The sequence below is a fragment of the Capsicum annuum genome, chromosome 8 (assembly GCF_002878395.1).
Source record: "Capsicum annuum cultivar UCD-10X-F1 chromosome 8, UCD10Xv1.1, whole genome shotgun sequence".
Classification (NCBI taxonomy): Eukaryota; Viridiplantae; Streptophyta; class Magnoliopsida; order Solanales; family Solanaceae; genus Capsicum; species Capsicum annuum.
The window spans coordinates 126,191,092-126,200,405 of record NC_061118.1 but is presented as its reverse complement, the minus strand read 5'-3'; the positions used below and the strand labels follow the sequence as shown (position 1 = coordinate 126,200,405).

At 38.6% G+C, this 9,314-nt stretch overlaps 1 non-coding gene across 1 annotated transcript; it reads left to right on the top strand.

The window, feature by feature from the left end:
• The first annotated feature begins 7,460 nt into the window (after positions 1 to 7,460).
• On the top strand, positions 7,461 to 7,566 carry LOC124886863. The gene has a single exon (XR_007044268.1). It is a non-coding gene; the product is annotated as a small nucleolar RNA R71 (small nucleolar RNA).
• The last annotated feature ends 1,748 nt before the right edge of the window (positions 7,567 to 9,314 follow it).

Here is a 9,314-nt window from a genome sequence, read left to right as displayed (position 1 = left end):
CGTTGCCTCCTATTCCTCTGAGCCATCTGTTAGGTGGGTTGAGGTCTCTGTGTCCTCACCAGTGCAATGTTGGCCCCTATAGTGGTAGGATCACTCACAATCTCACCCTCTACAATTCAAGCAATCGTTTCCCGAACTGATCCTGCACTTCGCCCCCTTTCAGGGGCAGCACTAGTAGAGACTACTGCCGTTTCATTTTCTGCCTCTCTATCTTTCTTTCAGCTTTTTTCTTTGACTTATTTATAGCTCTTTTTAGGTTATGTTATTCTAACTCCTCAGGTGACATGGCTTCTCTCTTTCTCCTTTTTTCTTCTTTCCTTACTGTTTTTTATCCATTTGTTTTTTGCCTTTGTCCTTAAAAGGGCTGCCCATCAGATCCAGAATGACCTCCTCATCATCACTTACCACTAAAGTCAGGTCAAATTTAGGTACCTGTGACTGTTTCTCCTTTAACTCTGCTATGTGCATCTTTGCCTACTCAAACTCTGCTATAAGCTTGGCAAGATTAGGGAGAGACAGTGAATCTAGCCTTTTGTTGATACGAGCTTCCATGTTATCCATTCTAACTTGAATAGTTTGAAATGGCCTAACTTCTTCGGCCACAATTTTATCCACAAAAGGTTTGAAATCTCCAACCCACTTTTCTAACTGTTTCTGAAACCACTTTTGATTCTTCACCACCTAACAAAATTTTAAGGGTTGAACCTATATTCCACAAACTCCGCTCCATCAAAAAACTGTGTAGAACCTGACCCTATAGACATATCCTAGGGCACTTAATCAGGTGGTATATACATAGTGATAGGTAAGGGCATACCTTCAGGCATTTCTGGAGCCTCGAGAACTGGTGCAGAATGAGGCTGATATGCTGGAGGCTTGGTCATGCAAATTTTGAATTTTGATTCGTCCTTCAACTTCTCAGTGTCCTATCTATGTGTAGCCTTTACTTCATTGTCAACCCCATATATCAGTGGAACACCGGCTTGTTTGCATAACTCAGTGATCAAACATGGGAAAGGTATAGAAGTGGTCACTTTATGTGCCCGCACGAACCTCTCATCTACAATTAGCTGGCCAAAATCAATTTGTAGCCCTTAAACCAAACTGACTATATCTACTATTCTGTGATGATCCAAGTTCCCATCTCCTTTTTTTGGTATTAACCTCAATCGAATAATAGCCCACCAGAACTTAGCTTTAAAGCTAAGGGTGAACTTTGTAATGCAATCTTTGGAATTAGTCAACCAGGAAGGATTTCCATAATTCGTCAATAAAGAAGTGGCCCAACATCTCTGATCGGAAGAATTTCTTATTCTATACTCAAAATCTGGGACAGCGGGTGGGGCCTCAAATCCTGGACCGAATAGCATCCTATTTATTATTCGGGATGAGATATCAATGCAGACCCCTCAAACTAGGATAAACTCCCTATTTGGTGTATTTGAGATTAGAGTCCCATTTGGGCATTCTGCTTTCACCAAACACAGATAATTTGCAAAGAACTCCCTTACCCAATTTGGTTGGTACTCTTCTAGTGGTATGCTCACCCATGCCAGTCCATATTCATTGAAATGGTGCTCTAACTTAGGATATTCATGAAGTTATTTTGTCATAATCTGATATTCTTCTATGAATGATCTTCTGAGCCCTCGAGCTATGGGTGTCAACCTATTATAAAACTATATTTATGCCCCCTCTATCTACCACCTGATAGCTTCTCAAATCTGTGGATCTTTTTGCCTAATAACATTATTACCCTCAAGTTTAGCTACAGCATCAGGAACTCCCATTTGATCCTCCACGTTAACAGTTTCAGTATCACGCTCTACAAGCAATGGTTGAGTTGCAGCAACAGTTGCTTTATTGGGGTTTAAACTTATACTACTAGATGTACTCTCACTCTCATCCTCATTCTAGGAGAGTATGAGAGATTCTATTTCATTTTGTCTAGTATTGTAAGCCATTGCAGACTTATTTCTACCTCGTTGAGATCTTCCTCCTCAAGTTTGTAGAAGTTTAGGGGTCATAACACCTAAAAAATAAGTAATAAATTAGTTTAAAATTCAAAAATAGCTACATCATGTAATTTTGCGTTGTGATGGTCAATTTTGTGGTTCGTCAAAAAGCTGATAGTCCACCAATTCAACCGCTGCTGCTTATCTAGAAAGTGTCATCTCAAATTTCTTTGTGACGGTCAAGTTGGTGGTCCGTCATAAATCTGATGGTCCACTAATTCAGCCGTCACTTCTTTTCCAGAATGTACCATCGTAGAGTTCTTTATGATGTTCAAGTTGGTGGTCCATCAAAAAGTTGACAGTCTACCAATTTAACCGTCGCACCTTCGTCTTTAGACTCAATTTTGGTTTCGACCCTTTTTGTCAAGAAATTGCATATCAGATTGATTTCCTACCATCAACACAGCACTAAACTCATATTTTAAGCACATTCTTCAAATTTTACAACTTATGCTACTCAGATTTCACACAAATTGGCACATTAAAGTCCAACTTAAGTCATTCAAACTCAAAACAATAAGAACAACCCAAGTAAACAAATCATGCTCTTACACTTAATATGGACAAACACAAGAGAAGGGTATACAAATACCTAGATTGTGCAGGTACGCTACGTGCTTGAAACCTTAGAGACAAAGCTAACTTACAAATACTAGTTCTTGCATTTCTCTCTATTTGTGATGAAGAGAGGAAACAAGTGAGCTAGTTTAAATAAGGTAAAATGGAGGAGATAGGGATTCTCAGATGGGATAACTCCCTTCAGGTTCTTTGAATCTTGAGGAAGTGGAATAGATAAGGGTAATGTAATGGTTACAATGGTTAAAATGAATGTACCTGCTCAATTTTATCCTTAAAATCTCACTTTGGATTAAATACGGGTACTTATAAAGAGTACCGATTTAACCCGACCTGATTTGGAATTAGGGTTAAAGTGACGGTGATACTGATGGTACATCGTAACGATGGAGGACCACCACTCTAAATGTTACTCATAACCAGGGTTTGGCTATTTCTGTTTTGGTATGACGGTGAGTGGGACGGTCCACCATAAATTTGATGGTCCACCAATTCAGCCGTTATTTCTTACTAGAATGTAGATCACTGATCTTATTTTTAATGGCTCTTATGACGGCCCACTAGGTTTGTGACGGTCCACCACTTAAGCCGGCGTGGCTTATCCAGTGAATAACCTTTCTTGCCATATCTTGATAGATGAAAGTAGTAGTCCGTTAGGAGATTGGTGGTCAACCAAGTCGTCTATCACATTGTTCCACTGGCTCATCTATATCCCTCTTTTCCCTTTTTTTCATTTATGGTCTTGCATACTTCACAAACACATCAAAATTGCACAAGAACATGAAAGGGGCTCTAACTATGGTTACAACATGTTGTGGATTGCCTCCCACTAGCGCCTGATTTATCATCGCGGCATGACTTAGTTAACTCAATTACTCAGACTTCACCGATATAAAAGTTATCAACATTTATTAGAGAGTCTTTTGGACCGATATAAAGTTTGATTTATTGCCCGTTCACATTAAATATGCTACCGTCTTCATTTTCAAGCTTGACTACTCCATATGAGCAGACTTGACTAACTTTAAACGGTCCTGACCAATTAGACTTGAGTTTACCTGGAAACAATTTGAGCCTAGAATTGAACAGAAGTACTAAATCACTTTTTGAGAAGTCTCTGCTTTCAAGTCTTCGATTGTGATACTTTTTCATCCTCTCTTTGTAAAGGTATGATCTTTCGTAAGCCCCGAGATGGAATTCATCCATCTCATTTAATTGCCCCAATCTTAGCTCTATTGCCTCCTTCTAATTTAGATTTAACTTTTTCAGAGCCCACAAAGCCTTGTGTTCCAGATCAACCGGTAAATGGCATGCTTTTCCATAGACTAGATGATACGATGACATGCCAATAGGGGTCTTAAAAGCAGTCCGATATGCCCACAAAGCGTCATCTAGCTTTTGAGCTCAATTTTCCCTATTAGCATTCACTGTTTTAGCTAGGATGGTTTTAATCTCTAGATTTGACACCTCCACATGCCCACTAGTTTGTGGGTGATATGGAGTTGCTACTCTATGATGCTCCACCCCATATTTTGCTAAAACTACCCAGAACACTTTATTGCAAAATGGGATCCTCCATCACTTATAATAGTTCGTGGCACTCTAAAGCAAGAGAAGATGTCCTTCTTAAGAAATGCAATAACTCTCTTCCCTTCATTATCAGACAAGGCAACAGCTTTAACCTATTTGGATACATAATCCACAGCAACTAAAATATACTTCATTCCATACGAGCTTACAAATGAGCCCATGAAATCGCTGCCCCATACATCAAACAATTCCACTTCAAGCATCTTGGTTAAAGGCATTTCATGCCTCTTAGAGATAGACCCCTGCCTCTGGTATTGGTCACATTTCAGTACAAACTCGTGAGTGTCCTTGAATAATGATTGCCAATAGTAGCCACTCTGCAACACCTTTCTCGCAGTTCGATCACCTACATGGTAACCCCCAACTAAGGAAGCATGACATGCTTCCAATATGCTTAATACATCCATCTCTGGAATACATATCCTTATTATATTGTTAGCATATCACGAAAAAAGATATGGCTCATCCCAGAAGTAGTGTGTCACATTATGAAGAAACTTCTTTCTTTGATAGAAAGAAAGATTTTTTGGAATCACCTCGCTCACCACATAATTCGCAAAATCAGCATACCAAGGTAGGTTCTCCAAAGCAGATGCTAAGATTTTCTCATCCTCAAATGCATCATTGATCTCCATCTTATCTATAACTGCTCGCTCACCTTCCATCCTTGACAGATGATCCGCCACTTGGTTTACGTAACCCTTTGTATCTTTGACTTCAAAGTCAAATTCTTGGAGTAGTAACACCCATCTAATCAACTTTGACTTTGAATCTTGTTTAGACAGCAAATAGCTCATGCTTGCATGGTTAGTATGGACCACCAGCTTGGTACCTAGAAGATAAGCTCTAAAATTTTCAAAAGCATACACTACAGCATGGAGTTCCTGTTTGATAACAGTGTAATTCTTTTGAGCTCCATTCAGAGCTTTGGTAGATTGGATGAAACAATCTGTCCCTCTTTTTGACCAAAGTGGCTCCAAGGGCAACACCGCTTGCGTCAGACATGATCTCAAATAGCTTGGACCAATCCAGTGCTACAATGATAGGGGCTTCCACTAGTTTCCCTTTAAGGCATTCGAATTCCTTCAAGCAATCTTCATCAAAGGAAATCTTTGTTTCTTTCTCCAAAATTTTGCAGAGTGGGTTTGCAATCTTGAATAAGTCTTTAATAAACCTATGATAAAAATCAGCATGGCCGAGAAAACTGTGAACCTCCTTCATAGACAATAGCTCACTTATATCTCTTAAGAACAGAGATGAGAGCTTCCACCTATTTCTCACCCAAATCAGCAGCAATAATAATGGGTAGTGAATTACCACTACCTAGGAACACGTACCTTAAATGACCGGGTAACTCGTTCAATTCCAACATTGGTGGATCTTCGACAGATGGCTTTGCCGGTGGTGTTGGTTGATTCGAGAGATCTAGATCAATCTTCTTAGGAGTGTAAGAATATGATCCCATTCCTGTGAAAGCACAAACAGTCTCTTCATAATCCACAATATCTTCACAATCAAAATTCATAAGCACTACGGCTAACGGCTCAACAGCAATCTTCTCCTCTATTGGTATTTCCTTCTCGTCCTCATAATATACATCAACAATTGAGAACACGCTCATTTTTTTATGTAGTTTCATTGATTTTCACACACAAAAAAGCACCACTTCATCATTCATCCTAAATAAAAGCTCATTAGCTCGGAATTCTATTAGTACACTTCCAGTTACGAGGAAAGGTCGACCCAAGATTATAGGCACCTCAAAGTCCACCTCACAATTCAAAATTACAAAATCAGCAGGAAATATAAAGGTAGCTACCTTCACTAGAACATCATACAAAATACCAACAAGTTGTTTTACCGACCTATCCACTATCACGAGTCATATGTTTGTGGGTGTGGGGTCTCTCAAACCCAACTTTTTACAAACAGCTAGCGGCATCAGGTTAATGCTATCTCCTAAATCACATAAATTCTTAGAAAATTCCAAATACCTTACCCTGTAAAGAATAGTAAACGCTCCTGGGTCTGCCTTCTTCTTCACCAAGGACCTTATAGCAATAGCACTGCAATGATGGAGATTATCCACTGGTTCGTAGCTTGCTGCTCTTTTCTTTGTCAAAAGGTCCTTCATAAATTTGGCACACCTTGGCATTTGCTCAAGTGACTCGACCAAAGGCACATTTACCGTCAACTACTTCAACATGGCCAAGAATGTGCTAAACTTTATATCCTCAGCCTTTTTCTTTAACCTTTGAGGAAAGGGAGGTGGTGGTTTTGGGAGAGTGTTCACCACTACTTTTTTTTCCTTGTCTTTCTCTCTTTTCCACTTATCAGCCTACTGACTATTGGATGCAATCTCATGAATGATCTTATCCTATTTTTCAGACTCTACCGAATGATCAATATCTGTTTCATCAATATTCTCTTCCATAGTATCCAACACAGGACTACCCATAGATGGGCTTGCCAGTACTTTACTACTCCTAGTGGTAATTTCCATTCACGAACCATCCTTCCTTGGATTTTGAACTATATAACTTGGTAGAGTGCCAACCTTTCTCTAATTAAACATAGCAGAAAGTTGGTTCATTTACTGCTCCTACTATTTTATTGAAGTTGAGTGTTAGTCAACCAATTGATTTATTGAGGATAAATCATTTTTCATCTCTTCTACTCTAGTATTAGTTGCTTCCACCCCTTTCAATAATTTAGTCATCATATCTTCCATGGATATCTTCCCAGATCTAGTTGCAGTAGCCTCACGATTTCCAGGAGGCACATACAACCCACTTCTATAATTTTTGTTTTTCTAATTTCTTTGGTCTTGGTCCTTGTATCTGGATTTATCATATTAGTTCCGACCTTGGTTTCCTTGGACACTGCCTCAAAACCCCCTTATTATTCAAATAATTGGCTTTCTCCTCAGAATCGGAGTCAGCTCTACCCTGTGATGCCACAGCCTTAGCCTTCTCTATCTTTTCTAATAATATATGCTTAGTAAGAAGGTCTATCTATGTCTTTATATGAGCCATGTCTTGGTCACGTTCTTCTTCCCTTTGCCTCTATTCTGTAGTCATGCCAATAGATACAGTGGAGCTTGCTACCTCAGAATCCTTGGTATACCAAGCTCTGTTCTACTTTTTCATATGATCCAGCATCTCAGACGCCTTAGGAAAAGTGAGTTCCATAAATGACCCACCCGCAGCATTATCCACTATTGGCTTAGCCAACGAATTCAAGGCCCTATATAATATCTCCTTCAGGTGGATATTTGTCATTTGATGATTCGGGCATTGAGTGAGCTTCTTTTTGAACCTCTCCCAAGTTTCATAGAGAGCTTCGGTTGGAAGCTGCCTAAAATTACTGATTTCATCTCTTAACTGTGTCCTCTTGGATGGAGGAAAGAACCTTTCTAAGAAAGCATCTTTCAATTACCTCAAATTTGAAATAGAATTAGGGGTTAGCCCATTCAACCATAAAGTTTATTCTCCAGAAATAGACAATGGGAATAATCGTAGCCGAATAGCATTTTTCCTACTCCTGGATTGTCGAACGATTTCTATGTCATGAAAAAGTTAATCAAATACATATTTGGGTCATCACCCGCAAGTCCACCGAACAGTCCCTTAAGATGTAATAACTGAATCATGGTACTCGTGATATTGAACATAGCTCTAGGTACTAGGGGCGGAGGAATATAGCCCCTGTAGCACCAGCCCCATCCAGGTCATCATCATCATCGTCTAGAGCAGACTGAATAGCTCAACGTTCAGGTCTCATCCTAGCCTGGCTATTTCTATTGACATTCCTATTTGTTGGTATGGCTACAACATCTGCACGTCTTGGGTTTAATAACTCATCATTGCCTAGGTCCTCATCATCTGGGTTTAATTCCCGACCATCACTGTCTGCATTCTACTGGTTTACTTGTGCGGCTATAAAGGCTGCTAATCTAGCCTACTCCTACTGAGCAGCTATTCTTTTCAAGTCCTGGTGACCGTCCATTATGCCAATGAGCAGCAGTTTTGGATGATTAGGTAACAATGGTTGACTTGATCTCCATGTACTTGGCATACAAGACACTCAACCTGCACAAAAAAAAAAACAAAAAAAAAATAAAATTTGGCAATCTTTGACCAAAGGGTCGATTAACAATTACAAACTTAGTTGACAACCGTATTCCCCGAGAACGGCGCCAAAATTTGATATGCCCAAATTACAACTCTCGTTAAAAATTGTAAGCGGTCGCTGTCAAATATACAACCCAACTAGTTTGGGTGTCAAATCCCAAAGGGAATACTGTGCTCACTAAATATTATAATCGTTACTGGACTGTTGATCGAAGATTCCTCAATAAGTGAGTTTTTTTATTTGTAACTTATAAAGTAATTGATTGTAACAAGATTATTCCACCGAATGATTCTCTTTGTTAGTAGTAATTTAATTAGATTAAACAAACAGGTCTATGGTTACAAAAATTCTAGCACAATTAGGATTGTGAATCACTTAAGATTTCCATTTAGCAAATTCAATTGCAAGAAGGGTTGAGTCCTATTCTTTATCCCTTAGTATCTCAACCTAAGAGGATAGATTATCCTCTAATTCTCTCAAACTCAAAGGATACATTGTTCTTTTAACCATTTTCTCATGTAAGCTAATCCTGTTAAGTCATTTGCCATTAATCCAAAGTTTAAAGCCCTTAGAATTCAAGTAAACACTTTCTTTTCCCAACAAACACTTTCCTTTCAGACAAGTGATGTTCTTGGGCTCACTTTTCAAGTTTGCAACCAAAAAAAAGCTATTAAATTGAAGAAAGGTTTATACAATATCAGTTATTCATGGAACACAATTTGATTCACAACCCATAGATGCTTTTCACATTAAGGATCCCATAACCCTAGTTATGAGAACTAGCCACAAAATTCCATAGAAAAAGAAGAAATAATTCTTGTATTATTCATAAATAGATTTAGAATTCACTTATAAATATCTCAAGAATCAATTCTTGAATCTTTAATAATGAATTGAATGATTAACTTCCCTAAAGATATCTATCAATCCCAAGGTATTAGGTTATGGAGAGTTTCAATAGATGATAAATTTGTCAAAGATAATAAAAAGATTCTAATG